Consider the following 27,133-nt stretch of genomic DNA (forward strand, 5'->3'; position numbering starts at 1 on the left):
TGAAGGAAAATAATTGAAAATGAAGAAAATAGAGACCTCATTAATAAAAGGGCTTCTGAGGATCAGTGGTGAAGGCTTGATCAATTCAGTTTTAGAGCTCTCTCATTATTCTCTCTCTCTCTCATAGTCTTGGATACTTAGATTTTTTTGGAGCACTCTTAGAGGGTGTGGCATACTTGTATTATTAGAGAAAGAAGGCAAAGGAAGAGCATGGAAGCACAAGAGGGCATTGACATCATCAACCACATCAGATTTTCTTGCAGGTATCTAGTGGCATGTATGATTTCTTCACTAGTTTTGGAATGCATGGCACATGCATGTGGTTTCTTGCTAATGATATGTCATTGGCATGGAGGATGGTCGAGAATGGCAGTGGATTGCCTAGTCTTGCCATTTTCTCGATAGCCATGGTGATTGTGGGTTTACTTTCATTTCTTTTTTTGGTTGGTTCTCATGTTTCCATAGCGTGGGTTGAGTTACTAGTCCTAGAACCCTTGGTTGAACAAACGCTCTGGAAGCCCTATAACAGCTTGGGTCGAGTTACAAGTCCTAGAATCCCTGGTTGGACAAACAATCTGGAAGCCCTTGATGGGTTGAGTTAGTAGTCCTAGAAGCCTTGGTTGGACAAACGCTCTGGAAGCCCTGTACAAGTTGTGGGTTGAGTTACTAGTTCTAGAAGCCTTTGTTGGAAAAATGCTCTGGAAGCCCTGGAAGGATTGGATGGAGACCAATCTAATGATGGTTTTGGTGATGTCCGGTTGTGAGGTGGAATCACTCTTTTATGGCTTGAGGTGGATGGCCTCTAGAAGCCCTGGATAAGTTTTGATTGATGTGTTCTATGAGATCCCACATTCATGCTTGGAATATGGCACGAGGGTGAATGGCTGAAGAGATATTTGGCTCATCCAATCTAAGGTGAGGTGGAACGTGGTAGTCCCATCTCTGGTTGCTTCATTGCATTCATTAATGAGAAATCCATTCCCTTGATTTTCATGTGTTAAGGTACTAATGTATTTATGGATTTTATGGCTAATATGTTTATTGTATTTCTATTCCTATTATGTTGGTTATATGCACATTTCATAACAACAGTTATGTATGGCTGTCAACATGTTTTTACTTGTATATGAATGGATAATGTGTTTATGAGTTAATGGAGGATAATACAGCAAATGGCATGAGGGAACAATGGTTCATAGCAATTCTCAGATAAGTATGAGATCCCTACACTTAATTATGTTATTTACACCTGTAGGTTACATGTTGATGATATGTTTGACGGAATGCTTGTCATGGCTAGTAGGCGTGATGATCTTGTTCATATTATTTCTTTTGAATCATTGTTTCCTTGCATCCTTACTAATTCTAAGTGATCATTCCATTCTGGGTAGTGTCCCGGGCTCTGGGCTGAAAAAGGTGGCTCAAATCTCGGAATGCTAGCATTAGTGTTGAGACTAACTCGCCTAGGTAGTGTTTGGGAAGCATTATAAAGCACCTAGGCAGTGTCTGGGAGCGTTAGTCCTGAAACTAACTTACATGGGAAATGTCTAGGGAGCATTACCCTACCCTTAAGTCTCTCAAACAACAATGGGACCTAGGGATAGGCAGTTTGAGTGGCTGACTTGTCTCCTGAAGGTTATTTGGATGAAGTTGGATGACTGTATGTGATGTTCCATCGATTCCATTTCCTTAAAGTCACCAAGGAGGTTGAATCTTATCATAGTGGCCTCTCGTCGCATGTTTACCCCAGCTGGCCAGTTGCTTGGGTAGATGTGGGAGGAGGGCGTTACACTTGTCATATTGTAGTCATACTCCCTGTACTTGCTTGCTGCCAAACTCCTACCGTGAGGAACTAGAAGTCATACATGTATTATATATCTTAGATATTACCTTTACATGATCAACAAATCATCTAAAAAAAATCTAATCCATTATATGTGACCCAATATCCACTCCAGAATTGTTGCTCTTTCTGATAGTTTCTCCCCTTGTGCTTGGGCTTCTTCGATCTTCTCTTACTTCTTCAAGTTCTATCTTAATCTCAAAATTTCTCATACTTGAAGAATGCTTCACCAATATATTAGATTTGGATGGTCGGATCTACCTTTGGATCTTCCTTGTTTCTTCTCAATAGCTTAGTGATCTTCATTGTATTAGTATAGAAACCTTCTTCTTTGGACCATCTTATGTTGATTCTGCAATCACGTGTTGTATGTCCTTCATTATGACATTTATAACATTCTATATTGGGCTGGAATATTTATAGAAATGAACTACTTCCATAACTTCTTATTTGATTGTTCATGAACCTAATCTTGTAAGTCCAATAGTATCTTCTATATCTTTCATAATCATATATGGCATAGGTTCTGTTGACCAAGGTTTACTAGGTTAACTAAATTTGTCAGGTTGACTTAAGGTTACTAGGTTGGCATAGGTTTACTAGGCTTACAGGGTTTACTATGTTTACTAATGTTGATATTAGGTTGATGAACATGTAACATTTACTAGGTTTACTAGGCTCACCATGGTTTACTAGTTTTATTAGGTTGACCTAAGTTTTCTAGGTTTATAGGGTTTGCTAGGTCTACTATATTGATATATCACATTTACTAAGGTTGATATATTATGTTTATGAATATGTAACATGTACTAGGTTTATTATGTGTACCATGGTTTACTAGGTTTATTATGTTTACTTACTTGACCTAGGTTTACTAGCCTACTAGGTTCATTGTATTGATATATCACGTTTACTAATGTTGATATGTCAAGTTTATTAGGTTTATTAAGGTTGATAAACATGTAATGTTTACTAGTTTTAGTAGTTCTAGTTACTATGCTTTACTAGGTTGACCATCGTTAAACAAAAATCAAGATTACATTCTCGCAAACAAAATCAACATCACAATTACTAGGTTGACTATGGTTTATTAGGTTGACCATGGTTTATTGGGCTTACTAACATTGATATATTAGGTTTATTAAGGTTGATATATCGAGTTGATGAATATATAATGTTTACCAGGCTAGCCATGGTATGCTAGGTTTACATGGTTGACCTAGGTTTTCTCGGTTTACTGGGTTGACCTAGGCTTACTAGGTTGTCCTAGGTTTACAAGGTTTAACTAGTTTGCTAGGCTGACCTAGGTTTACTATATTCACCTAGTTTGATGTGGGTTAACAAGGTTGACTAGGTTAACTATGTTTACAAGGCTTACTAGGTATACTATGTTGATATTTCACATTGATAAGCATTTAAATGCTTGCTAGGTTGACCATGGATTAGTAGGTTGACATAGGTTTACTACATTTAGGTTTATCTAGGTTTATTAGGTTGACCTAAGTTTACATGGTTGGTTATGGTTAACTATTGTTTACTATAGTTGACTATGGGAAACATGGTCAACCATGATCAATCATGAGAAACTGTGGTGAACCATAGTCATTCATAACCTATCATAGTCAACTATCGTTAAATATGGACAAGCATGGTCATTCATCGTCAACTATACATTGAGCATAATAAACCATCCTCAACCCTAACTTTAACATATTTAACCATAGTCAACTATGGTTGACTAATCCTCCCCATGCAGGCCAACCATGATATCCACCTCTTCATGTATATTAACCATATTTATTAATTTGATTTAAATGGTTTAAAAGGTTTAAGAGTAGGGTTTATTAATAACATTTAATAATAATTAATAATTTTATATTATTATTTAAAACCTTTTAACTTTATAATAATGAATTAAGTTATACATTAAAATACATTAATTTACACATGATAAAACACTAATAATCTATTAATTTACACATTAACATATTAATCTATAAATTAATATATTAAATCTTTAAATTATAAAAGGTAGAAAATGATGTCTATTTATGTGTTTCAACTACTTTATTAATGGAGTTTGTGTTAGTCTTACATTATTTGTAGAATAAACTCCTACATACAAATATAACACATATACTCATTGCTTTGAAAAATGTACATCATAATTTTGGTATAACAATATGCATGTCATATTTATGTTAGCACATGAAGTTAATTTTAAGTATTTATGTTTTGGTTTGTTTTAATTAGAATATGGTGATATAATTTTTTATAAAATTCTGATTTTTCATTATTTTGAATATTTTTTTTAATCTATAAATAGAATAATACTCTAAAATAACTAGGTAACAAACAAAATATATACCTGCCAACTAGAAACTACAGGTTCTAATGGCGTGTACTTCAATCGACGCGGACAAGGGTTTGAGCCCAACTCATTCGTTCTCGAGAGAGGAAGAGAACACTGCACAAGAAGGTCAAATAAGGGAATATGTGTGAACAAAGCGAAACCCTGTTATGACTTCTATTATAATAGCAAGAAAACGAGTTCGTCAGTCCTGTAAAAAATAACACAACATTGTGCACGCTGTAATGGTGTAGACTAGCGACCACCGACGAGCAAACAAGCAAATCTGACGAGTTTTCTTTCAAAAACAAAACACAGTCGAAACTCTCGGAGCCGAGGTCCTTCCCTACAGGTGTGAAGTGCAAAATGGAAGCAGCAGGCAGAAACCCCGAAGGTGGTTACTCGTCTACCAGACGAGAGACTTTTCAGCCGTTGGATTAGCCCTATGAAGAATGTACCGCCCACATGAAGCGAGCACAGGACAATTCCCAATACCGAACAACTGGCATTCTAGAACTTTCCACCAAGACCTAAATGTAAGGTTAACTTGCAATGCCTTAATCCGACGTCGCGATATTAACCTAAATTTGAGAGTTATTTTTAGTGTGATTTTTTGAATTTTTTTGTTTTGAATTTGGCAGATAAATTTGAAGTGAAATCTTGATTTGTGTTATTTAAATTATTTTTTAACTGCATATTATGATCTCTTGATTTGTGTTATTTAAATTATTTTTTAACTGCATATTATGATTCAACACTTATATAAATCCTTAAGTCATTTTTATTGTAGAAAGTTATCCATGAAACTTGAAATTTCAATAAATTTTTGTAAAATTTTGAAAAAAATTAAACTAAAAAACCACTATAAAAACTTCCAAAAAACGCACTAAAAACAACTCTTAAATATAAATAGCAAACTGCAATGAAAATGAGACCTTGATCCCATATGCATATGCATGAGGTAATCAATAGAGAAACCAAATATAGTACGACATAAGTATATAATCATGTAATGGGGGACAATATATGTTTGAGGTTGGAGACGTGTTACGTAATACCACATAGAAATGGAGAGTAAAGTTAAGGGGATGCATAGAGATGGCACATTGTCTTTTTAATTAAAATTGACGATAGAGTGTCATTTTCGGCGAATACTTAATGGAGGGTTATTAGAATAATTTGTAAAAGTTAAAATATTTATTGAACATTTAACAATTATTTAATTAAAAATAATTAATAACACCTTTATATTCATTATAAAAAGTATTAAAATATTTGACAACCTTATACTTATTATAAAAAGTATTTTATAAAAACTAGTGTATGCAATCTTATTTAGCATGCTTGTATTTAGAGCTTGGTTTTCAATCCATTCAATGAAGCTCACATGAAACTTTAAACAAAAAATGTGTATTCATTCTAATATCATGAATAACATTATCATTATTATGTAAGCAGGTTTGATAATTATTGTATAGGTGTGGTATTATGGATGATATAATAGTAGGTTGAATAATTATGGTATAAGTGTAGTTTTGAATTATTTAGCAGATTGTTTTAAAAATATTTTAGGATAAATTAGTTATGTAAAAAAAATATTATTATTAGTGCTCTAATTTTATTAACGAGGAATTTTTTTTTATGATTTACATATAAATATATGTATATTTCAAGTCAAATAATATGCCACTTAAAATATTTGATAAACAAATATCAAAACCGTACATAATCCAATTGTATTTAATAATAAAAAAAATTAACACATAAAATATTTGGTGAACAAATATAAAAAACGTACATAATCCAATTGTATTTAATAATAAAAAAAATTAACACATGCTGCCAACAAACTGAGGAAACCAAAGTTTGGGCTTATAAATGTAAGTGAAACAGAAATAAAAGTACAGGGAGGGCCTTCGATCTTCGTATTATAGTTTTATAACACTTTAAAAAAGACTAAGTTTAACCTAAAAAACCATATTGAATCTCAAATATAAGTTGAACATGAACCACAAAGTTTTTTTTTGTTGATGCTAAAATATAAGCTAAACATGGTTAAGTTTTGAACCACAAGGCCATTTTTTATGCACAAAACATGAGTTTAGTTCATTCAACAACAACTTAGGGTTATGTAACTCCATATAATAACAATAAAGAAAAGATAATATGTAAATATAATATAGATTGGTTTCTACATTTAACAAATTTTAAAATGATGAGAAAGACTTAAACGAAGATTTTTTCTTAATATATTAAAAGTAATGATGTTTAAAGACAATAGGTGATAAAATTATAGTGCAACAACAGATAGTTAAAATATAAAATGGCTTAACCTTCACCTTATTGGAAAATTTCAATAAACCTATTTTCTTATATTATGTTAGAAACAATGATAATCTATGAGGGATATGACATATTGAATGACGAGAACTCATTTTACATTATAATTATTTTTAAATTTTCAAAGTGAAAGTCTACTTAATATTAAAGCTAAATATTAATAACAAAATTTAATAATTAATATTAATATTAATTATTATTAACATTAATATTAAAAATTAATTTTATATTAATCTCGTATTAATAATATTAATAATAGGTATTAATATTAATAATAAAATTTTTATTATTAATAATAATTAGTAGTCTTTAATATTAATATAGGGTTTATAATATTATTTTGATAGATAATAATGTTAATAATATTAACTTTATAAACCAAATAGATTAATAAATCCAAAAAAACTAATTTTATAAACCAAACAAATTAATAAATTCAAAAGGATTATTAATATTATAAATATTAAAGTGAATATTAATAAATATAATACATTTATTAAGGTTATTAAGGTTATTAATAAATATGGTAAATATTTAATGTTTAATGTTTAATATTTAATATAACATTAAATTATTAAAAATTTAATATTAAATATAAGATTAATATTAAATATTTAATATCGATTTTATATTAAATATTTAATATTGTGATAAAGATTGTCTCAATACGAAAATCAATCATGGTTAACCATGGTCTAATGTCGCATTATGATAAAGATTGTCTCACTACGAAAATCAATCATAGTCAACCATGGTTCAATGTCACCTTGTGACAAAGATTGTGTCAATATGAAAATCAACCATGGTCAGGAATGGTCAACCATGTTTTTTTAGAGCTTATATACCTTGGGTTTATAATATTAAACCTCTTGGTTAAATATTATTCCACTGGGTTTATAATCCCTTAGGTTTTTCGTATTAATTTCTTGTGTTCATTAGTCCCTTGGGTTTATAATATCAATCCCTTAGGTTTATTAATCTAAGGGTTCATATTCCTAGGGTATAATATTATTCATAGTGTTTATAATATTAGCCTTGGGGTTTAATATAAATCCCTTGGGTTTATAATTATGGTCAACCATGTTCCAATGTCACATTGTGATAAAGATTGTCTCAATATGAAAATCAATGATGTTCAACCATCATTAACCATGATCAATCATGTTCCAACATCACGTTGTGACAAAGATTGTCTCAATATGAAAACAACATAGTCAACCATGTTCAAACATGGTTGATCATTGTCAAATATCGCATTGTGACAAAGCTTGTCCCAATATGAAAATCAATGATGGTCAACCATGGTCAATAGGAAAATGAACCATGGTCAGTCATGGTCAACTTTGGGGGAATGTCACCTTGTGACAAATATTGTCTCAATATGAAAATCAATCATGGACAACCATTGTCGACCATGTTCAATCATGGTCAACCATGCTCCAACGTCACATTGTGACAAATATTGTTTCAATATGAAAATCAACCATGGTTAACCATGGTCAATGAAGGTCAACATGGTCAATAATCATGGTCACTTTGTGAAGAAGATTGTCTCTTGGCCCAACGTGACATTATGATATCCATGGTCATCCATGGTCAACCATGGTCCAACGTCGCACTGTGACAAATATTGTCTCAATATGAAAATCAACCATGGTCAATCATGGTCCAATGTCACATTGTAACAAATATTGTCTCAATATGGAAATCAATCATGTTCAAGCATGGTACAACATCGCATTATGACAAAGATTGTGTCAATATAAAAATCAACCATGGTCAATGATGGTCAACCGTGTTTATTTTATGGTTTATAATATTTATTTTAGGGTTTATATAACTTTGGTTTATAACCCCTTGTGTTTTTAATATTAATCCCTTGCATTTATTAGTCCCTTGGGTTTATAATATCAATCCCTTGGATTTATGAATCTAAGCTTTAATATTCCTAGCATATAGTATTATTCATTGGGTTTATAATATTAATCCTAGGGTTTAATATACATCCCTTGGGTTTATAATCATGGTCAACCATGGTCCAACATCACATTGTGACAAAGATTGTCTCAATATGAAAATCAACCATGTTTAACCATCATCAACCATCGTCAATCACAAAAAAGTATGGTCCAACATCACATTGTAACAAAGATTACCTCAGTAAGAAAGTCAACCATGGTCAATCATGGTCGACCATGGTCTAAAGTCACATTGTGACAAATATTGTCTCAATATGAAAATCAACCACGGTCAACCATGGTCGATCATTATCATCCATGGTCCAACGTCTCATTGTGACAAAGATTGTCTCCATATGAAAATCAATCATGGTCAACCATGGTCAATAATCATCAATAACCATGGTCACATTGTGAAAAAGATTGTCTCATGGTCCAACATCACATTGTGACAACCATGCTTATCCATTGTCAACCATACTCCAACATTGCATTGTGACAAAGATTATCTCAAAATGAAAATCAACCATGGTCAACCATGATCCAACATCGCATTGTGATAAACAATGTCTCAATATGAAAATCAATCATGGCCAATGATCGTCAATGACCATGGTCATATTGTGACAAAGATTGTCTCATGGTCCATTGTCACATTGTGAAAACCATGGTTATCCATTGTCAACCATAGTCCAACATCACATTGCGATAAAGATTGTCTGAATATGAAAATCACCCATGGTAAACCATGGTCCAATGTCGCATTGTGGCAAATATTCTCTCAATAAGAAAATCAATCATGGTCAACCATCATCCAACATTGCATTGTGACAACAATTGTCTTAATACAAAAATCAACCATGGTCAACCATGTTTGTTTTAGGGTTTATAATATTTATCCTAGGCTTTATATACCCTGGATTTATAATATTAATCCTTTGGTTTTTGAGGTTTTTAGTATTAATCTCTTGCATTTATTAGTGCCTTGGGTTTATAATATCAATCCCTTGTGTTTATTAATCTAAGGGTTCATATTCTTGGGGTATAATATTATTGATAGGGTTTATAATATTAATCCTAGGGTTTAATATAAATCCCTTGGGTTTATATTCCTAGAGTTTAATATTAATCCCTTGGGTATAATGATTTTAGAGTTTATATTTCTAGGTTTTAATATTCATTCTTGGGTTTAATTTTATTCCCCTAGATTTATAATCCCTTGGGTTTTTAATATTAATCCCTTGGGTTTTTTAATTTAATCGTAAGGTTCATGATATTAATCTTAGGATTTGATATTTATTTTAGGGTTATAAAAATATGGGTTTATATCCCTCGGGTTTATAATATTAATCCCTTGGGTTTAATATTATTCCCTTTGGTTTATATCCCTTGGATTTTAGTATTAATCCACTAGGTTTATTAGTCCCTTGGGTTTATAATATCAAGGGTTTAATATTGTAACATTGGAATGGTAAAAAAATGATCCAACATCACATTTTGACAAACATTGTCTCAATATGAAAATCAATTTAACAATCATTGTCACAATGTTACATTACATTGTAATTTTTTCAATGTTGCATTGTCACATTACAAAAGTTAGGTTTACTACAAGGTGTATAATATTAGGATCTTTTAATATTCAGTTTATTTAATATTAAATTTTAATATTGGGTTTATACTTTGTAGTATTACGGTTTACAATATTAATCTTAGTGTTTAATATTAATCCCTTAGTTTTATAATATTTATCCCTTGGGTTTAAAATTATTCCCCTTAGTTTATAATCCATTGAGTTTATAATATTAATCCCTTAGGTTTATTAATTCTTTGGACTTATAGTGTTAATCTCTTGGGTTTATAATATTAATCCCAAGGTTTATAATATTAATCTTAAGATTTAATAGTAATCCTAAGCTCTAATGTTATTCCCTTGGGTTTATAAGTCCTTTGTGTTTATGATATTAATCATTTGGGTTTATAAGTCCCCTGCATTTATGATATCAGTATCTTAGATTTATAAATATAAAGATTCATATTTCTAGGGTATAATATTATTCATAAGGTTTACAATATTAATCCTAAGGTTTAATTTAAATATCTCAGATTGTATCAATCTATTTAGTTTATAATATTTATTGCTTTATGAACAATAATGATAAGTATTTAAAATTATAATAATTAATAATATTTAATTAATTACTACTAATATGGCCATGGTTTATAGTATCAATACATTTTATTTATAATATTTATTTCTTTACGAACCATAACTATAACTATTAATATTTATATATAATAATAATAATAATAATAATAATAAGTATTATTATTATTATTATTATTATTATTATTATTATTATTATTATTATTATTATTATTATTATTATTATTATTATTATTATTATTTATTAGTTATTAGTTATTAGTTATTAGTTATTAGTTATTAGTTATTAGTTATTTATTACCAATAATTTATAATTATTAATAATTAATCTTTATTATAATTAGCAATTAATAATTATTGAAGAAGGAAGAGCAGAATATTGAGAAAGAAGGCATGAACAAGTAGGGATAGTTGCCAACAACTTGACAAGGCAAGAGAATATTTTTGGACATAATGTTATCATTGATGGCAACTACACCTACTTGTTCCTGCCTTCTTTATGCTCATGAATCAATTCCCCCCAAGAATATTCTCTCTTTCATGTGAATAGAGTCTCCCCCTGTCAATAAAATATTTCCATGCATCGATTGCTCCCAAACGTCGACTGAAGTTTCTCAACATAAAACTCCTGCCACACTGTGTGGTGTGGATGGGCCAAGGGGCCACGAGTTCATCACGCAATATGATATCAGGTCAGCAAGGGCCTCGGGGTTCACCACGCAATTTGATATCAAGCCAGTAAAGGCCACCCTTGATTTATTGAATCATGAGGCCAGGTGAAATCTAATAACTCTACAATTTCTAGAAAAAATCCATAGATCTTTTCTTTTTTTCCCTACAATTCCATGGATTGTCCACTAACACAACTCATATGTGTTATACTGGACCATTTTAATATTATTGATTTTTAGAATCTCCAAAATTTGAATTCCCATTCATCCAATGAAAATCATTGTAATTTTATGTATTAGGATTAATAATATTCAATACCCTATCAAGATGGGGGCAAGGCATAATATCATAATGTAAAAGTTCAATGTTGAACAAAATATATTTATAAGTGAGGTCCCTAATCACAAGTTTAAATTATGTTTTCTCTATTTATTTCAAAATCACATGTGTAATTCGTTCAATCAGCTAGAGTATTCAATTTGTTGGACCATCTACCTATTGTTGAAAGAGAAGCTACAGGTTACAATTTCAAATTCTATGGTATAGAATCCCTTGGATTACCAACAACCATTATAGTTGATTATTGATCTATCTTTCATTCATATATTCTAGAAAAATAAAATCGTATAAAATCCGTTTTTTAATACCTATTCATCCTCATTTCCCGTAAATTTAACCTAATTTCCCTTGATTGATGAGCTAATTTTAATGATGTCACAATGAAGATTATTGTGTTGCTATATCACTGTGGTAGTCAACTCAAATGTGTAAGCGCTACAGAATCCTTACCGCAAACCCCAGTCCAATCCTGAAACATCTTATATCACTCCGGTTATCAATTTTAACTAGCATACCGCAAACCCCAGTCCAATCCTGAAGCATCTTATATCACTCTCGTTATCAACTTTAACTAGCATAAACTTTAACTTTATGATGGTATTCCCAATGGTTAGCCTTAACTTTCTAATACACGGTATTTAGGGAATATATATTTATATATTTCAAGTAATGCATGAAGTTCATATGAATTATTGCATGGATATTATTGTTTCAATGAATATATATTTATATATTTCAATTAATGCATGAAGTTCATATGAATTATTGCATGGATACTATTGGTTCAATGGGACATACAATCATATAAGTGTATTCCTTTTACCTTATGTTTACAAATATTCCAAATTTAAAAGACGTTTATTAATGATAACTAGGTGAAATTGAAAATCATATCATTCTTATATGATATTGTGTAAATATCATAAGATATAAGATATTAAAAATTAATAACACTAAAATAACAATAAAATAACATTATTATTATGTTACAAGGTATTTTTAAATTGGTTTGGTGATTTTTACTCTGATGTTTAGAATATATTTAAATTGAAGATTTTATTTTATTTTATTTATTTATTTATTTATTATTTTTTTTATAAATATGTTTTTGAATTTGAAGTTTAGTTTTTTAAAAATTTAATAAAAAGTTAAATTAATATTATTTTTACAGAGCACACAGTATTAAAAATAATAAATTTATAGTTTTTTTTATAGATATAAGAATTTACTACTGCATAAAAGTATTAGGAATATCAATTAGATAATTATATTATTTTTCCAATAAAATATTTGTGTGAGACATATATATAGTTGTACAAGGTTTAATAAGTTTTTAGAGTTTTAATAGAAATGTGGGTTCATAGAACACAAGAGTTGTAATTGAATGTTGATACCATGTATAATGGCCCAAAATTAAAACATGCAAATTGTTTATATAAATTAAACCATTAATCATTAAAAAAAAAATCAATTTGTTAATATATAATCTATCAAAATCACGAGAGATAAGGAATTTATCTATAGAATGAAGAATCGTCTTACTTGAAATTTGAGAAGTGGTGTGCTATTCAGATCCAATTGATCACAACCAACGTTTTGTGAACGACTATTCGACCAATCGTAGTTTCAATTACGCTAAGTCTTTCTACAGTTGGCTACCCCCAAGCCCTCAATCAACTACCTTACCCAGTGAATCAATCTCTATTAGAATTTTCCTATGGAAAGAATAATGCAACACCCTCATTTGTGTTTCATCCTACACATTTCTATTTATTTTTCTTAACTCTTATTTTCTTATAATTGACACTTGTTTATTTTATTCTTTTAATTTTTATTAAAATTGACTTTATTCTTACTATGTTTATAGTTTCCTTTATTTCTCACAGCTCCACTTTATTATTTATTATTTATTATTTTATTGTTTAAAATTACTATTTTAAATTTATTATTTATAATTTTATTTATTTATTTATATTCTCAATTTTATTGTTTATTATTGTATTTATTATGTTATTGTTAGCATCATTATTACTTATTAATTTAATAATACTACCCATTTTAATGGGACAATACCATGGATTATCAATACTACATGCTCAAAAAGGCATAACTCACTTCTTATGGCACTAGTTCTTATGACATTTTTTTAACTAATCAATCTAATTAAAAGAGTAAAAAGACATAACTACTTTGGAGAAAATTTTCAACCATTGATTTGTGTATACTATTATGAATATTCTAGAATATTCCATGAAGGTTAAATACCTAATAGTTATTGATAATTAAATTAAAATTCCGCAAGCCTCATTCCAAAATAGAGATACCTATTCTTGTAATAATGATGTTTATTATTTATGTCCTTGGTCAAATTAATTAAATTAGTCTTTAAATTTTTTTATGTAATCGTAAATAACAAAATATTGACTTTACATTTTAGGGATATTATTAATAGTGATTTAACCTCACTTTTCTTGGTATGGAATTATTATTTTAATATAGTTTAATAAATACTATAACCTATTAATATAATTTTATAGCATTTCGAATGATTGCTTATCAAAGGGTGGTGACATTTATGAATATAGGGAGTCACAAGGTAGGACATATAGGAATGAGGGATTTAATCACCTAGAAATCAATGAGATTAATGTGAGCTTTATTCATCATCATCATAGTCAAAGGAGGGAACGATGGAAACTAATGATGTAACAGGAGAATTACAAAGGAAAATAGGGAGGGAAGGATGAATCTTAGTTGGGTGAGCAGATACCCACAAATCATGCTGAGAGCTTGATATATCATTAGATCTAGAGGGATCTGGAGCGATAATACTCTATTATGGGAAAAATTGAATTTCATGAAAATTTCCATTCCTTCTCATCATATGTTTCCATTATTATGTTATCCTCGGTGGTTTGGTGATGCCACTATGAGTAGTTGCTTCTACTTCCCAGGGTATCCTCTCACAATTTTGTGGTCAGCTCATAGTCTTTCATCCCTTGTTCAAGCAATTATTCTCTAGTTATCACCTCATCCCTGGCCTCTTCTTTTTGGCTTGGCCTTGGCTGCTCTTATTTTGACCTTTGGTTAATTCTCTACTTTGATCCCAATGAGTGTGTTAACTCTTACAGTTGCTCTAGATCCTCGCTACTGGACTCTAGATCCTCGATGCTACTTTCTTCTCCTTTGTATCCTTTTTCCTTAGTACTAGTAGGAAATTTGTGGCTTCTAGACTTGGCTTACATGGTTATCTCTTGATTCCTCCCATTACACTGTCTCAAGCACTTTTATAGCATTGGTAAAAGTGTTTTCTACTCCTTTCAGTGACTATTATATTTCTTCTTCTAGGTTCCTCACTCTCTCTAACTTATCTCCTCTACCTTAGCTACTTGTTCAAAGTTTGTGTGCCTTCTCTCTATTTGAACCTATAGTTATCTTGATATTGCATAGTCAGGTGACATGGATAGAGGCAAGGGAGATTGTAGAAGGTCTTGTCACAATGGAGTTGGTCCCTCTTCATCTTGGGCATCAAAAATAATTTATTGGAGATTTAATAGACCCAGGGCCCCCCATGTATCGAATATGATATGAAAAATGTTAAAAGGGAGTCAACACAAATTGAACAAAGCTTTGTCTCAAACGAATAGGTTTTAAAGTAAGAGGGTAGTTAAGAAAACAAAATATATCATGTAAACCTGAATATTTACTAACAACTTAAAACAATAATGGGTAGGGTGCTAGTAGAGATATTAGGACAACACAAAATATTGCTTTGTCTAGGTGAGACCCAAAAATAGGTCTGCAAGTTAGATACAAAAGTGACAAAGCTAGCAAAAGTAGCGGAAAATATAGAAATTTCTAGCTCTCATTATGACATCAAACCACCCATAACCATCCACGTGGATACACCTTCTAACTAGCTATTAGAATAGATAATCTTATATTTATACACAACAATTTTTTGCCTCATATAAGCACATAATAGGCAATATAAAAGATACTCAAAGAAATATTCTTATTAGACAAAAGTATCTAGCAAGTTTTTATTTTACTTTCATATATTTTACATAAGTAAAAATTGTTTTAATATATATTAATATGATTTCCGTACTGACAAAAAATTTCACATAATAACATGCATTATGTATTTATATTTTGAGATGACATAAACTAAATTAACTTTCTTACTTTATATATCTAAAACTTTAATATGTCATTTTATAAGTTTACAATATTAATAATATAGCCGCCACCATCGCCATAATAATAATATAAAAATAAATAAAAATAAATTATAATATTAAGAACTTAACTTTATAAATTATATATATATATATATATATATATATATATAGTAATAATATATTATTATAATTTTAATAATTTTAATAAAATATTTTATACCATTAAAAATAAGTTAAAAATAATTTTTTAAGCCATATCCCTTATTAAAAATTAAAATATTTTTTAAAATCATACCCATTAAAATCTTTTAAAATGACCTAAAAGTTAAAACATGCTAAAAATAAACTAAAAATTAAAATATTTTTTTTAAACAAAATTATTATTTTTAAATAAATTAAAAACTAAAATAATATTTATTTTTTTTAAACAAAATTATTATTTTAAAATAAGTTAAAAACTAAAATAATATTTGAAACTAGATTTATTAAAATATTTTAATACAAACTACAAATAAAATTAATATAATGGTGATTTGAAATCATGGAAAGTGTATATTCATTTTACGTAGACACCCAATTCTCAATTATCATAAGAAGTGCAAAGACATGGTTTATATATATATATATGTATGGAAAACAATGTGTGTTTGAATAACATTTACAATTTATGGAATAATATAATTAATTTCTACATGTAATTTGTTTTGATGTTTATATGAATTTAGTGTAGTATTAAATATAATTTTGGTTAAACTATTTAAATAATTATCAAACATGCTTTACGATAGTAAATTATGGTCAAACTAGCTAAAAAATGGTTATAAAATCTCAACAACATTCAAACATTGTCAACCAGCGCAACAATGGTAAACCATGGTCAACCATATTAATCTATTATTCATAATTGATAACAATGAACAAATAATTATCATTGATAACCATGGTCAACCATCTTCATTTATAGTTAAACATTGACAATTGTAGTTAACCACATTCACCTATAGTCACCTACAATAGACCATAGTAGTCATGCAAGGTCAACCATGGTCAACAATGTACCCATTCTGAACATGGTACCATATTCATTTATAATTAAAAAATGAAAACAATGGTCATAATGTTAAACTATAGTCAACCAAGACTATACAAAGCCTATTTTTTTTAGTTAAAATATGATGATATAATTTCCAATAAGATTACGATTTGTTGTTATTTGGAATATATTTTTTTTTAAATGTATAAATAGATTCAACACTCTCAAAAATCAACTAAAACCTTATATTATGCAAATTAAATAGTATTTATGATTCAACAAATTCCAACTATATTTTAAACAAAATTAAGTAAAAAATAAATTAGAATATAAAATATTATCTTCTTATTTATAATTATATAAACTTATAAAATTAGATTATAAAATATTAACTTTTCATCTATAATCATATAATTTAATGACGAATAAATATCAAAACAATTACATTTCACATTATCAAAATTAAAATATATAATAATTTTTAATAAATATACTTATAAAGAATAATTTACTATAAATATAATTTTTAAACTATATTAATATATATATATATATATATATATATATATATATATATATATAAATAAATAGAAGCACCTTCTATCCTTAACATTTCTGAAACTGAAAAATCATTAACCTTTTATCATTAATATTTCTTAATGTGAAAGAAACTCAAACAGTAGAAATACACATAAGGAAAATTCGTTATAATAAAATAATAATATTGTTCACCTTACATTCTTGAAAATATCAAACCAAAACTCATGGTTTTTTTAATTTACCCTTATTATACAGCCTGCATGCAAGATAACCTAAAGAGTGAATAAAGAAATCAAGCTCTTTTGCGAATGAGAATGGTAACAACCAGCTCTTTTGAAAATTTCATCAACGAGATGCTCATCCAACCCCAAGTGAGTTCCCACAATATTCTCAAACAAGGCTCTGTAAAAGTTACCTACTATTCTCCCAAACCTCTTCTCTTCCCCTTCTCTAACCTCCCACAATGGATGTGCAGGAAAATCAGTGAGAAGCCTCATGTTCTCTATTTCGAAGGACTGCTCCCCCTCCACGATGCTCTGCAGCTCCTCCACACTTGCACAGTAGAAAGGAAGGTTAAAAGGAATCCAGTTTCTTCTCTTCAATCAGCTCCTCCACATTTGCACAATAGAAAGGAAGGTTAAAGGAATCTAGTTTCTTCTCTTCAATCAAACTCGGTTAGTCAAAATCAAACAAATATATTTAAATATAAAAATTAATTGAGCTTAATTTAGATGGTTGGGAAAAATAGTTGTTATTTTTTAAATTTAAATTTGTTATTTTTTTACTTAAATAAAAGATAGAAAATTAAATTTATTATTTTCTCTATTCAAATTTAAATATCATATTAATGATCTAAAATAAAATAACTTTGCTTAGCTTTTAAATACATCAATCTATAATAATTTTGCAACTCAACTCTAATGGCTAAATAAATTTAATATTTCAAAAATGTAATTTTAATTTTGATGATGAACCATTTGGTTCTAAAAGTTTCTGCCAAAAAAAATTCTCCCATGTAATTTTTACTTGAAGACTTTGTTTAATTCATGATGAATCAAAACTTGAATCCAAAAATCATATCAACTTATCTATAATTTTACCTCATTCACCAGCTCATCAAATGCTACTTCCAGGTGACGAGCATAAGCTCCTAACCCGCTTTGTTGCTTTATGTCGCCAGAATTACGAGCCAGGAACGCTATGAACATACATCCTCCGGGAACAATTTCCTATGCTCGGGCTTCTAAAAATGATGCGAAGTCTTGTCTGAATTGGTTGAGATACGCATTGCCCACTGTATCGCTGGATATATTGACATGACTATCGTTCCAATCAACACAATTTGTGTCCTCAACGCTAGCAGGAACCTGAAATTGAATTCCATTAGTATGCCATCATTAATCACGTGAATAAATTTGGTCGGGTCATGTGTCTCTTACCCCAATTCTAAGGAAATAAAATCACATTTTGCACGTACCTAATTATGTCACATACCCCGCTGCGAATTTTTTTTTCCCTAAAGTATAAAGATTACAGATATACGAAGTTACCAACATAACCGAGCTTGTATTATGTATTATACAGTTGACAGATCTACAAGCCCTATCCTACCATGTAAGTTCACATGCCGGCTCATTTAAACACTTACATAATTCTAGTCCTGTAGCTGTACCACCATCCAGCTTGTTAAACAGGACTGCAAGGGTTCCCACATGGTTGTCTATGACTCAATCTTGTTGGCGAATGACACGTTCTCTTCCTAATGATTCATGTAATATTCCGGGTGGTATGCAATAACAATGCTATGGTTCTTATATTTTTTGTTAGTCCTTGATATTGGTTGACATTAATCGAGCATTTAACTCTTCTGTCCCACTGTGGGTACGTGGCGTGGCAGACCCAGCTACCACTCTCGAGATCCATCATGAATCAACGGTTACAAAGCAGGTGAGGCGATCTGACGGCTGGCTTGGAGACTAGCCACCTACACTACTCCCAGTGCCAAGTTGTTGATCCATTCTCCCGCGGAAGGACCTAGAACTGCTCTGCCTCCTGCCTCAATAGAGGACTGGGGAGTCCCAACTCTACGCTCTGTGGTGGGCTCCAGTATTGTAGCAATAATGCTACAACTCCTGGAGCTTCCTATCTCTAATTTTATCAACCCGGTAGTTCGTAACAAACTTGGAAGCGACGGTGCTGTATGCACAAGTACTAGCTCTTGTCGCAGCTGTCACTTGGTCAGCTGGCACAAGTCTGCTAGGGCTCAAGCCAACTTCTATATGTTCTCAGAAGAAGCTTTCTAAATGATGAACGAAGGCTATCTTAAAGGAAATTAACCTACTTTGCAAGAATGAACTGAAAGCCAACCAAACAGGGAAACCCTAGTAAACCCTAATCTAACTAGTTTAATCTCAATGATGCAATGGTGGGAGTGCAAACTTCTAGAAATGATGCCATTACTTCTAGTGAGATGAGATGCATGAATTTGAACTACTTTCATTGAAGAGAATGCATTTTTGTATTTTTGCTCAAGTGGGTGGAGTTATTGTGATTGTGCTTCTTACTAGGTCTTGACTGTGCAGGGGTAGTTGAAGGGAAGGAAGGCTTGGGAAAGGTCAGGAGGACTCTAAGAGGTTCCAGGGGATCCCTCACATGATTCCACAGAAGTCCACAACGTTCAAGTGCTCGGCAACCGTGTTTGCAGGCTTCTATAGGATGTCTGCAGGGGATCCTACAGGAAACTCAGGATTTCTACAGGAAGTCTGCTAACTTCTACAGGATGTCCTACAGTCGTAGTTTTGGGTAATGGAGGAGTGAAGGAACTGTATGGATGGATGGGTATGATGAAAGAGGAGCTTGAGATGGCCTATGGATAGAGAGGTGAGGTGGAGAGAGAGTGGATAGAGCTGGTTGGTCGATAGAAGGGTAGGGGCAATGGAAGGTCAAAAAGATTGAGCAACGTGGATAATAGAAGAGTTGGAAGGAAAATGAGCTGAACAGAGGATGAGTAGGTGGCTTAGGCATGGTTCAGAAAGATAAGAACACGATGAAGTGGTGCTGCGCAGTGTAAATGAAACAAATCACCTTTATCTTCCATGTAAACGAAAGTTCACCAACCTATTTTAACTGTTTTATTAGGAATCAAAGAACAGCAATGTAAGCTGAAAGGAATTCGTGCATGATACTGAACCAAAGAGTCATTACTCAAGATAAAATCGCATGGACAACTCTTCAATCGAAAACATTACAACAATACTTGCATGCATATGTTAAAACAGTGTTTTTTTGGCAGTTGGCACGGTCTACACTTGTGGTCCCCAAACAGAGGTGAAAGTGAGCATGCATTCAACCTTTTTGAACTCAAAGCAACTTCAGTCTCCCTATGCTAATTCTGAACGACTGAAACAACTGTATTCATGAAACTAACCTACATAACCAAACCGAAATAGTCAACTCAGCAAACTGTATTTTTCAAGTGCAAGTAAAGGAAAGAAATGCAATGGAAAAAAAACAAGTAACAATACAAAAGAAAGGAGGTCTATTGCTCTCAGGTTGGACCCTAACCTGAGAGCTATAGCTCCCCTAAGAACTCAGAATTGAATCCAAATCTGACTTCCTTTATTAAAATATCATAATCATGAGTCTAACAACATGCCAAAATTGGCTTACAAAGAGCAAAAACAGAGCTACAGCTCGTAATCCAAGATCTATAACAAAAGTTCAAGAGTCTCATCGAAGGCAACAGCCTTAACATTTATACATGCTGAGGGCCAAGCTGGCCTCCTCAATTAGTGGAGCTTGGCTGTCCAACTGAAAGTGAACTGCTGTTCCTTTAGAATCCGTTGGCTGCCTTCTAGCTCGGTGGTGATAGCTGTTGGAGCTCGGAGTTGGGGTGGAGATCACAAGGGAAGTCATTCAAGACTATCGACAACCTCCCTATAAACCCGCAATGCTACCTTGGTTGTCTCCTTGTCTCCATTTGCGTGGTCTTTGCTCCATTTAATGCCAAAAAACCTGAAATCATCATGTATTAGCTACGTAGGCATAATGACTGCCCTTCTTCCTATAAATAACACGAATATACTAAGAAATGATGCATAAGTGATAAAAATATGAAGGGTTGAGCAAGGTAAGTAGGCCAAATGAGCCCAAATTGTTACCAAAATTTGGGGCTCATCATCACCCCCCAGCTAAAATATTTGCTCATCCTTTAGCAACTAGTCCAACTCTTCATCATTCATTGCATTTACTGCTACCCTTACATCCCAAGCCTCTGTAGTAGTGTCCTCTTTGCTGATATGAAACCCAGCCCTTCTGTCTACCTCTTCCCATTGTTCATTATCATTTGTCTCTGTGCTGCCTTCCATCAATCCTAGCAGCAGTGGTGGGCTGAGTTTAAGGCCAATCCAGCTGGCCTGGAGGTTTTGCATGGATTTCTTATAGAGGGCTACCCTTACCAGAGCTTCCCTCATCCGAGTTGGGGTATGATACTCTCGTATTTTCAGACTGTGTGCCAATGTATTCCATCTGCGTGTGCATGCTTGGACAACGTTGTCTCCTAATAGTCTCTCCATGTCCTCAAAATGAGCTATGGCTTGGGCCTGTTTATCCATATAACTTAATGAAGCTTGAGGGTCAGATGACAAATGTTGGTGTGCCGAGATTAGTGCAACTGGATCCCCTGGTTCTGGTCTGATGAGTAATGGTTCGTTCAGCTCCCGGTTCATAATTGCCTTGGCTTCTGCTGCTCTTTTGTCCTCATGGTTCAGCCATGAGGCAAATGCCAATAATTACATATCTCTCAAGGCCGTATTGGGATCCCATGAAACTTCATTAGGCAGGGCCAGATTGTGGAGGTAGAACTCCGCTAATTTGGCCCTATCCTCTGATGAGCTAGTACTGCAAACTTCAGTGAATTGTTGTGGGCCTTGGAGCTGAGAGATACCTCTTTGCGCCAAGGTATTGATCTGGAATTGCAGCCATTGGTCTTTCAAGTACAAGCCATAGGATTTGGCAGGCTGTCTGCATTGGATAGCATCCATGGCCCAGTTGGCCATGCAGGCCAATTGTGCATCTTTCTGCTGCAGCTGTTCTCTGAGAGCTTGCACCTCAATTTGTGCTTGCTATTCTGCTTCCTGTAGAAGTGTGGTTGGCTCTCCAAGACCGGTGTTCAGTTCCTCTTTGCCTTGCTGTTCCTCTGTGGTGTCCTTGGAGGATGTACCTGTCCCTGCCCGCAGCTCCTGTAGCTGCAATCTCAGTTTCTGGTTTTCTTCCTGTAGAAACACACGTTGGCAATTTGCCACGTGTTTGGCCATGGACAATTCACTTCTAGCCTCCTTGAGCTGCTCCTATAAGGGACCTATGTCCGCCACACCCTTTGACTTTGCTATTTTCATCCACGTGTGTGTACGGACTCTTTCTTCCTCTAATGCAAAAAACAGTGGCACAGTAAATTTCTGAGGTATGATTTTGCCAGCCTCTAAAAAGTTGTAATAGGAACTCAGACTTGGCTAAGGGCTAGGCTCTGGTATATGCTCTTCCTCCACGTCCTTTGGTGGCTCTACTTCACCCTCCCTTGGTGGTGATAAGGGCTCTTCTTCCATTCTCTCAGTTTCTTTAAGCCTGGCTAAGGTATCCTGTAGAGCATTTTCAGCATCCTGTAGCCAAGCTTTTTCAATCAATTGGTCTATTCTTTCCTGCCACGTAGTTTTCTTCGAGCTTCCCCTCTCATAGGTGACTGATATCCTCGAGGGGGACCTTTCCTTGGGTGAAGTAGGGGCATCTTCAATGATGATCGGGCTGCTGGACGGAGGCTGTGGCTTGCCCGTCTTTATCCTCACACTTCTTCGAGCTTTAAAGTATAGAGGGGTCTCCCTCTTTCTCTTCTCCTTTGGCTTAGGAGGTGTGCTGAGGCCGGCCATCACAACTCCTGCCTCCCTTTCACGAATATCAGCTTTCTTCTCCTTGGGTTTCACTTTTTCAGGGCTTCCTATAGAAGACCCTGTTTTAGTCAATTTTGGGCTTCCTGTAGAAGACCCTGTTTTAGTACTTTTCGGGCTTCCTGTGGAAGACCCTTTTTCAATAATTTTCGGGCTTCCTGTAGAAGCCGATTTCGGCTTTCCTGTAGAAACAGGTGTTGCCGCCTTAGGTTGCTTTGCTGCATGAGTTTTGCTTTTTGACTTAGTTGCGGTCGCTGTCGAGGTACTCTTGCTGATGTGGACCCTCTCAGCCTTGTCCACTCTGCCTTGCAACCTTTTCTCTCTTGCTGTCAAGATGGGTGTGTCATCTTTCTCCTTGTCATCCTTTTTCTCTTGTTTCTTCTCTTGCTTTTTCTTCTGCTCTGTGGTCGGGGTCTTTTGGCCTTTTTCTTTCTTTACTGCGGCCACTGACTCTTTCTCCTCACTGCTAGAAGAACCGAGCTCTTCAGTTAGCATCTTTATGTCCCCATCCTTTTTCAAATTCCTGAAGTCTTCCCATGAGAGGGGAACCTTGAACGTGTGGAGTGCATCCTCCATGAGGAGTTTGATCAATCCATGGTGGGCTACTTGGTCTGGTATGCCTTCTTTCAGCTTGGTTGCACACTCAATCAGAGACTGTAGTAGAAAGTAAGGGAGACTGAGTTTGTTTTCTATAGGTATCTCCATCTGGTGCCGTAATTCATTGAGTAACCGAAAGTGGTACCCGTAGACAATGCTAAAACGGCCTTCGCAGGTGATGTACTTCATAATTTGCAGGCTCACTTCATTCCATGGTGGCAATAAACTAGTTCTACGAACCCCATTTTTGTCTTCTGAGAATTCCTCCTCTGGTGGAAAGAATTCTTTCTTAGCTTGTTGGCTCAGTTTCCTTTCTTCTTTATCCCATGGTAATCCCATTGGGAGCTACGTAACTCGGCTGATGAATTGTGGGGTGAGTTTGAGGCTCAGACCCCTGAAGGTAACGGTGGCCAACGTTTTAGATTTCGGCCTCAGAGCTTGCAAAAAATCTTCTGCCACTTCATCATCATAGCCCTGCAATTTGTCACAGAAGGATATCCATTGTGCTCGTGTGAAGAGCTCCACCACCTCAGGATTTTCTCTTAACTTTGTTGAATCAGTGGGCTCCCTTCTGATGAACCCACCTGGCATTGTGAAAAAAACTGCTGTGTTAGCTGGAGGTGGCAAATGGGAAAGAAATTCGGTCTACTGGGACAGAGCGTAGGATTACGCCTCTGTCATGCACATAATTCACAAAGCTTACCCCCTGCAAACCTTTAACACAGCTAATTATACTGACATCCTGTAGGACGACAGTTCATGCACGGCAGACAACAATTGCAACAATTTTTCTTCGACCAGACTGTAGACGACGATTCTGCCACCTTCAAAAACCAATTGCATGGAGAGTTCAGGCTTACCTTTTTAATCCGCCACCTTTTGACGTGAGGAACCTGACTTCCTGTAGAAACAGCTTTCCTGTAGGAGCAGCTTTCCTGTAGGAGCAGCGCGCGATTTCCGGGGGATACTGCAGTGGGTCTGCGCTCTTGCTGTAGCTTCACAGGCGTTCTGATGGCCAAAGACTCGGAGTATCGAACTACAGAGGGATCTGGATGATTACTCGAGTCGCAAATGGTGAATGATAAATGCATGAGGTTGATAATCTAGCCGATTAGATTTGAATCGGCGGAATCCGTGGCGCGGGGGTGAGCTGTCCCTGCCGGACCGTTGGGCGATGTCACACCATCATTCTTCTGCAAGTTTACTTACTGCCGCATCATTCCCGTAGATCCGCCGCAGCCATTCTCGTTAGAATTCGTTTCTCCCCGAGTGGACGGTTCTCACGTGCCCACTGCCCATTTTTTTCCACGGTCACCATTCACACATCCAGCTCGACTAGCTGACTGGTCGACATGGCCAATCAAATGACCATACAACCGCTCAACCCATCCATTTCACACTTTGCAAACATTTTCAAAGTAAAATTCATGCAATTCGTCGGAAGAAAGGGTCGAGACACTTACCTGCGCGGGCGCAACACGATTGTTCAGGCTTTTGGACGACGATGAGTGGATTTATTTGCTGCTGGTGGATTTGCGCAGGCCCGGAGGTTCGTATTCCCAGGTCGCTGACACTGGATCGGATGCTTCAGCTGCATGCGCCCGCGTTTTCCTTGTATATGGTGTGCACTCCAGCGGGTCTTAACTATTACGGGACTCCTACAGGATGTCCTGTAATAGTTTCTTCCTCCTCGGGTGCATGCAGCACGACGAAGGCAGTGGCCCCGCGATCACGCTCACAGAGCTCATGGATGGCTGGGATGAATATGGTATGACATCTCAGCATTTTTTTTATTGAAAAAATTGCTTTTCTCTTGATAACTCACTGATCTACTTTGATGGTGCAGGTAACTTGGTTGCATGTCGACAGGGACGGTAGAAAGAGGTGACAGCAATGTATAAGGGTGACAACAGTAGCTTGCATGCGTCCAAACCGACCCTTGGTCGTTAGATCTCCTCATGAAATGAATTCTGGCCCTTCCCGAACTTCTACAAGAGGCTTCCTGTAGAAATACAGAACTTTCCTGTAGAAAAGTTGTGTTTCCTGTAGAAAAGTCTGCACCTTCCTGTAGAAAGTCTGCATCTTCTTGTAGAAAGTCTGCATCTTCCTATAGAAGACTCGGCCATGATGACATTGTGCACATACCTTGGAGGAACTGAATATTCTTGGAGGAGGTGCTGGTGACGTCCCCTGGCAGCATGATAAGGATCTTTGGCTTTGCATTAAGAGTCCTCCTCACCTTCATAGAACACCTGCAACTTGCATGCATTTTTACATTATAAACTTGCTGTCCCTATCTTTTTGCTTATTGTTTTTTTCTTTTTTCCTCTTTTTTTTTTTTTTTTTTTGAAAGATAACAGGGGCGCCTCAATGAGGTTTTCACCCTTGCGATCTGCCTTAAGCGCCTCAGAGAGGTTTTCACTCAAGGATCTTTTCAAATCTCTTTTTTTTTTTGAAAGACAATAGGGGTGCCTCAATGAGGTTTTCACCCCTACCACCTGCCTTGGGAGCCTCAGAAAGGTTTTCACCCAAGGATCTTTATTATTTTTTTCTTTTTTTCTTTTTTTAAAATCTTTCAGGGTATGCCCAAAGCAGAGGCAGAACCCTTCTCTATGACCATCACTGATTTCTCCATAGTTTTGATGAACTATTGTCTTGAGAGAGGCTTCCTGTAGATCTTCAAGCGATGCCCATTGACAAGCATGGGGATGGCTTCGTCATCAATGGTTCGAATAAGAACAGATCCATTGTCATGGCATTTTTTCACTGCATATGGTCCTAGCCATCTGGTTCTCAGCTTCCCCTTGAAATCTTTGTATCTGGAGTCATACAACAAGACCCAATCTCCCGGCTGGAATTGCTTTTCATGGAGATGTTGGTCATGCCACACCTTTCTCTAAAGTTGAACCACTTCTGAGTGAAGGAGGGCCTGCATCCGGTGCTCGTCCAGTCCATTCAGTTGCAATAACCTTTCTTGTTGTGCATGGCTGAGATCTAGATCTAGCTGAGTTTCCATCCTCAAAGTGTTGTACTCGAACTCAATGGACAGCAAAGCTTTCTTCCCATAGACGAGCTCATAAGGTGTGAAGCCGGTAGTGGTCTTCCAGGTGGTGTTGTAAGCCCATGTGGCCTCAACCAGGCGATCTGTCCAATCTTTCCTACTGCTGCTCA

The 27,133-nt window shown here is 34.1% G+C and overlaps 1 pseudogene; it reads right to left on the reverse strand.

Annotated features, from left to right (window-relative positions):
* Positions 1-17,698: 17,698 nt before the first annotated feature.
* LOC149260364 (indole-3-acetate O-methyltransferase 1-like) overlaps positions 17,699-27,133 on the reverse strand; it is a 41,029-nt pseudogene continuing 31,594 nt past the window's right edge.

This window comes from Pinus tabuliformis, chromosome 6, assembly GCF_031772625.1.
Source record: "Pinus tabuliformis cultivar Carrire ecotype Pingquan chromosome 6, CPIR1, whole genome shotgun sequence".
Taxonomy (NCBI): domain Eukaryota; kingdom Viridiplantae; phylum Streptophyta; class Pinopsida; order Pinales; family Pinaceae; genus Pinus; species Pinus tabuliformis.